This window comes from Propithecus coquereli, unplaced genomic scaffold (assembly GCF_000956105.1).
Source record: "Propithecus coquereli isolate 6110/MARCELLA unplaced genomic scaffold, Pcoq_1.0 Scaffold19, whole genome shotgun sequence".
Classification (NCBI taxonomy): domain Eukaryota; kingdom Metazoa; phylum Chordata; class Mammalia; order Primates; family Indriidae; genus Propithecus; species Propithecus coquereli.
In genome coordinates this window covers 8,774,421-8,781,174 of record NW_012143856.1, presented here as the reverse complement: position 1 = coordinate 8,781,174, position 6,754 = coordinate 8,774,421, and positions in this window count along the sequence as shown.

Sequence of the window (6,754 nt, the reverse complement as noted above, 5' to 3'; positions counted from 1 at the left end):
GAAGGGAAGTTGTATGTGAAGCGGGGGAAGCGAGGATGAGCTGGAACCCAGTTTGTTTTCCAATGCCTCCAAACCTCCAATGTTGATGACACAGAGTCTGGCAGAGGAAGTGGGTGCCTGTCACTGCATTCAGGAGTCAGAGCGGCTGAAGGAGGACTGCATGGGAGCTGGTGGCGTGGATGCCTGGCAGGCACATCACACCAGGGTGAGCCAGCAACTCAACGACATGAGCTGCAGTAGTGCTGGTACCCTGGCATCAACCTCCCGCGTGTGCAAAGGATGAAAGGATGCTTCACTTCCACCATCTAAATCTTTCACAGAATGTCTCTGTAGACTGAAAAGTACATAGGGCAGGGAAATATGGGAAGTATGGTCCTACTTTAGGCAAGTTGACACAATATAAGTCACCACATTTATTAATAACATCAAAATGAGCTCAGATAAAAAGCCAGTGGTCTAAGTGGGGTTTTCTACCACCCCACCATGTACCTCTAAATACAAATTTGGGGAGCCGAAGAAGGAAAGACAGAGACAGACAAAAAGATGAGCTGGGAAAGGCCCCAAATCCACGGACTCACTCAGCCTTGTGGAGTCAGGAAGATGGATGAGAGGACAGCCCACCATAAGGGTCAGGCCTTATCTAACTCTTCTTAGCACACCAAGGAAAGAAGTGAGGAAACGTCAGCTAGAGCGAGTGGGCATGTGTGCATATGCCTTTAAAACCTGGTCCATGAGTGCCCTGAAATGCTGGCCCCATCACTGATTCTCCCCTCCCCACCCTCTAGAAGAGGAACTAATGAGTGGGGCTACTGAGGACAGAGGAGGCTAGTGTCCCTTCCCTACAATACTGAAGGAAAACATTTCCAGAGGTTATTTGTGCTTTATAGGAAATCAGTACTGTTTAAATGATTAGTTGCATAATTCCAACCTTCTGCAGTTAAACAGTGAGGATGTAGCCGTATGACTATCTGATTTGAAGTGTCGCTGTGTGATTTTTTTTTTTTCAGAATTCTTGCTTGCTCTGGAGCCTCCATAGGCTCCTGGCCAGGAGAGAAGGTTTCAAGGGTCTCCTAGCAGTTATCAATTACTAGTTAAGAAAAACAGAGAAGAAAGGGGAGAAGGAGACACGTTGGTAAGGATAGGATAGGCTGTGCTGTGGCAACAACTCCAAAGCTCAGTGGCTCAAAACTAGAAGAGTTCTATCTATTCATTCTCCTTGTCCTTCACAGGACGGTGGTGGGGGCTCTGTTCCTCAAAATTTCTCAGTCCAGCTTGATGGAGCAGTCACCATCTGGCATTTGCTGGTTATAGTAATGGGTATAGTAATGACTCCGGTGTATCACACCCCCTACCACCACCATGGCTACCACCACGTCCTTTTGGTTGTGTGGTTCTCTGCCATGCTGATGCATCACACCAGAGGAAAAGAGAGTCCTGAAGTGTCTCACACCTGCAATTAAATGCTCTGCAGAAGTGACATGACCACAATTCATTGGCCACAACTAGTCATCGTGAGATGACCACCCATCCACAGAGGGCCATGAAATGAAATGCTACGTATTAGTCTGGGTTTTCCAGAGAAACAGAATGAATAGGACATTATATGGAGAGAGAGATTTACTATAAGGAATTGGCTCATGTAATTATGGAGGTTAAGGAGTCCTATGAACTGTAATCCTGTAGTCCCTAAGCTGGAGACCCAGGAGAGCTGATGGTCCAGTTCTAGTTTCAGCCAGGTCTGAGAACCAAATAAGCCAATGGTTTAAGTTCCAGTCTGAGTCCATTCTGAAGGTAGAAGACTGATGTCCCAGATGGAAGATAGGCAGAGAGAAAAAATTCTTCCTTAGCCTTTTGTTCTACCTAGATCTTTAACAGGTTGAATGATGCCCACCCACATTAGGGAAAGTAATTTGCTTTACTTAGACCACAGATTCAAATGTTCATCCAGAAACATTCTCACAGACATACCCAGAAATAATTTTCAATCAAATATCAGGGCATCTCATGACCCAGTCATGTTGACACATAAAATTAACCGGCACACAAAGCCCTTAAAGCAGAAAGCCAGAAATATTCAGAGAAAACGACTGACTCCCACAGAGATGTGGGAAGGATATGGAATTCCATTAATCAGGAACTTTGGGGTGAATTACAAAGACCAAAGGCATCCTAGAGTCTTTCCCCCAGGTCTCATCCTACATATGGACAATAAAGACCCATCCCTAAGGCACTGGTTCTTCAAAACAATCTCCTTATCCAAGGCCTTCATTTGCTCCTTCTCTCCTACAGGATAAAATCCAAACCCCTTGTGTTGTGGCCTTTGCAGCTGCTGTTCTAACTGTGTCCGCAGGTGGATTCAGACATGTCAGGTCTGCTAGGGGAACAGGTGGTGTCAGAGGCTTTCCTAGGGACTATAAGAGAAGTTGAGGATCCTTGGTGGATAAAAGTCAGACATGGAAAAAAAGGACAATGCACACAAGCTTAGTCCAATACCAATGCCTGGTATTGGCTTGTCACTGAGATGGGTTAATGCCAGATTCCTAGGCAAGGAGGCTGACTGCAAGGAACAAAAAGAGTTATTTTTACAAAAAATATCTGGACGCTCAAGGGAGCCTTGTTTTGGAATGTGATCATGCAAAGGGTGAGGAAAGAGATTGCCTCCTCTTCAGCGAGGAGTCCAGCCAGGCACTTCCACACTGGTGTGTTATCAGGGTCGGTAATGCAGGCTTGGGCCCAGCTGAACAGCCTCCTCAGGGCAGTGTGGTTTTGCCAGATATGTGTGGGAAGATGGCAGTGGGGGCTTTGATAGCATAGGAAGCACCGGTGCCATGGCAGTGTGGTGGATGTTAGAGGTGATGGCTGCTCCCATGCCACGGAAAGGTGGAGCAAGTGAAGAGAAAAATGAGCATTCTACAAGGCAGTCAGAGAACTGGGCTCCTAGGTACACAAGGGCCCACTCTGAGGACATCCAGAGTATTTAATCCATCCATTGGATAGTTACTGGACGCCTACTGTTTATGCAGTAAACAAAATGAACAAAGTTCCTGACATCATAGAGCTTACATTCCAATGAAAGAGACAAAAAACAATTAGACAAATATATAAGTAATTTTAAATAGTGGTAAGTGCTATAAGAAAATAAAAAAGTTGTGTGTATACATACTACTTTAGATAATGTATTGGGGGAAAGACTTTACATTTCTTTAATTGTGAATCAGAGTGGAATTACGTTGTTACCATACTCCTTTTTCCTCCTAGGCTGTTGTAGCTGTGAGACCCTCAAGGCCATCTACACTATGACCACAACTCTCACAGAGTCCACATACTTTGACTGTGAACGATGACAAGTTGTCCATTCGCGCAAAGAAGGAAGAGGGCTGAGACCAAGGTCTGGGTCAGTGAACTAATGCTGTTGTCACCAAGAATGTGATACAGAAGTTACCGCTGTAGTGGCTAAAGAGACAGTTGAAATCTTGTCCTAGTCCAGGCTGGTATTGGTGTCTATGGTATTGGTGTCACCCAGGTTGATAACCAGGAATCTCTGGTCACAGATGCTTTCAGTGAAAAGTAGGTGGAAGATCTTGGTTCTAAAAGGATCCACCCAGGAAGACAGAGGACTATGACAATGCAGGCACCCACAGAAGAGCACAGTAATCTGGAGTAAGTAGGCAAGGGCTAGAAAAGTTTTCAATGACCCATTCATTCAATCATTCATTCAATAAGTATTTATTAAGATCCTGCTATATGCTAGGCTCTGTGCCACATGTTAGGAATACATTGATAAACTCTCAAAGACCCTTCCCTTATGGAGCTTATAGTCTACTAAGTCCCAGCCCAGAGAGTGGTGGATTCATCCTAGCCAAGAACTGTAGCACAAACTAGGAACCATGGCTAGTTGTAGAGACTGGTCAGATATCCTGGGTGGTATCCGCAGTTTTATGGGCCCACGGAGAAATGCTGAGAACTCCATCCAAATGAAAGGATTGAGCAGTAGGTAAGGATGGAGTCCTAGAACATCATCGAAATTGGTTTTGATTGACTCAGAGTAAGAATGGAGGTTGAAAGCAAGCTATCCATGGCTGAATAGGGTTGGGGGCAGCCAGTGTCTACCCAGAGTCCCTGAATATTCGTGCAGCTCAGCTATCACACCATGTAGCCAGCAGCAGAAGAAAAGGACTCACAGACACTCTGCCCCTCTTATTTTGGCTCCTTCCCATACTCTCACTACTACCACCTGCTCTCCCTTTCCTTCCCCACCAAGTCCATCACAGGGATGTCCCTTAGACATGATGACTGGATTCTGCTTCTTCTGTTTTGACACCTGGCTGGTTGGATTTAGCTTGTACTCGTTCTCAGACTCCTTAGGCTTTTAACCATTTGGGGTAAAATTCCTACCCTGAATATTCATGGCTCTAGGCCTTCATGTCCACCTACCTGGCCTGCATTCTTGGTCAAATGCACATCAGCAACCTTTAAGAGAGGACTGATCATTTTGCCATGAACCCACAGCTCCAGGGGCAAGCCCGTTACTATGGCAACGTGGAAGATCTAGCAGGCACACAGCTGTCACTCTGCTTGGGGACTATGAGGGCTCAGGGAGGGGAATACCAGCCTCCTTGGGCAGATAACAGCCCTTGTGGGCCAATTACCAGAGGGGAGGGCAAAATGCCTCCCTCACTGTGCCCTTGCAGGCCCTGTGGCCTGCAGTCCCTCCTCCTCCCCGGGGCTGCTTCTATTCCTGCCCCTGGAGAGATTTGGAGGGAATCCAGAGAAATTGCCAGGTTTCATTATTCAGCTTTAAACCTGCAGGTTGATTCTCTAGAGAGGCCAAAGGGATGAAATTTCTCCTTTTTTTCCTAACCAAGGATGTGCAAAGATGATGGTCCCACTGGTGCCACCTGGTAATCCCTCTGGGAAGGTAACAAGGTTTCTGTCCTCAAAGAGACTTGGAGACCAAATCCATCATGACTCTCATTTCTGTTCATAATGGTCAAGGTTCAAAGTGTAACCTCCTCCCCCATGCCCACGCAGTCGATTGATCCACTTCCATGCTATCATTCTCACGAAGCTTGTACATCCTTCTGTCCCAGCCTTCCACCTCTCCTCTCCTTCTTCTCATTCTCATCCACTCTGGCCTCTGGAATCCTTTCTCCATAATTTGAAAATTGCGCTACTCACACAATTTCTTCTCTAACACTCTCTCAGGTCCTGCCTCCAATCTTGCTAAAGCTGGCCTCTTCCTGAGGACACTACTTTTCCTGCACCCTTCTCATGTGGCAACTATTTTCTCATATCCTTTGTATTAATATTATGTTTCAGTTCAACAAGGTGGGTTAACATCTCTATGGGGAATATAATAAATTGCAAATAATAGAGAAGTCATCTAACACTGGCTGCATTAAGTAGAGTTCATTTTTCTTCATATAATCAGAAATCTGGATGTAGATAGATTGCTGCTATTGGTTCAGTGGCCAGTGAAAATCAGGACTTACATCTTTGTGATTATCTTTGCCATTTCCTCATACTGTGTTTCTAACCTCTCGGACACAATGTGGCCCCTGCAGCCCAGCCATCATGTCTAAATACCAGGCAAGAAGAGAGACAGGGCCAAGGGTGTTGCCTACATCAGGAAAGCTTAAACATTCCCAGAAACCTTAGTGCAGTTAAGCTTATGGTTTATGAAGAGTGCCAAGTGGCCATCCCTACATGCAAGGTAATCTGGGAAGGTAGGTATATGTAGTCAGCATATCGTAGGGTTAGAAAGAAAAGGGATAAAGATATTGGGCAGAGAACAAGCAGTGTCTGCCACAGTGTCTGCCTTATTCCCTCACATTATATTTCACTGTCTTGTTAAAACTATGCTCCTTTGCACTCATGCCATTAGGTTTTCTGCTCTACCCTCCACTGTTGTTGCTGTCATTTACCAGGGGATCCTCTCATTCATTATGTGCACCAGCAACAGGCAAAAAGCCCACCATTATGCGGGGCAAGTCAGTTGCCTGCCCCCTACGTGCAAGCCTTGATCAGTCAGGACAACAGCTTGGTTCTCAGCTCTTCGCCCTCTGGTCTCACCCTCACTCAGCCAGTCTTTACTCTCACCTTTTGTCCCAGTTTAGTTGTCACGGCCTCTCCGGCCTCCATTTACTACTGCTCAAAGAGAAGTTCACATTCAAGGTGCCCCAACTTGAATGCAATGTCTATCTTGCTCATCACCACACCCCTCAGCTGGGCCTTGTTTCCCGTGAGCAGGATTGGACGAGTTGGTGAAGGTTCCGGGGGTCAGGAGACCCCAGCTCCTCCAGGCTCCCTTGCTGATTTGCCACACTTCTCCATCTCGATTTGCAGCACTTTCTCTGAGATATAATTTTTAAATTCACTCTGTGGCTCCACATATCACAGTTGTAGCCAAGAGGTGCTTTCCCTTCTCTCTTATTTGTTAACAGCCCTGGGACGAGGCATAGTGATGAGAATGTTGGGCAATGGTTTAACAATACTAATAAAAAATACTATTATATAAAGGATTCATGTAATTGATTTGTGCACTACTATTCCCCGAATGCTACTGAGAGCAAAGAGTTGGCAGCATTTATTTTTTATTGCTTAGAATTTAAACTTTAGATTTAACAAACAGTAGATACCAAATAGTGTTAGATATGTCCAGTAAATGGGGAAAAAAAGAGTTTATTCTTATATAAAGTTTGATTCTGTTACATGTAGCTCATCATTTCAATCTATCAAGATATTTTGTGTGGCC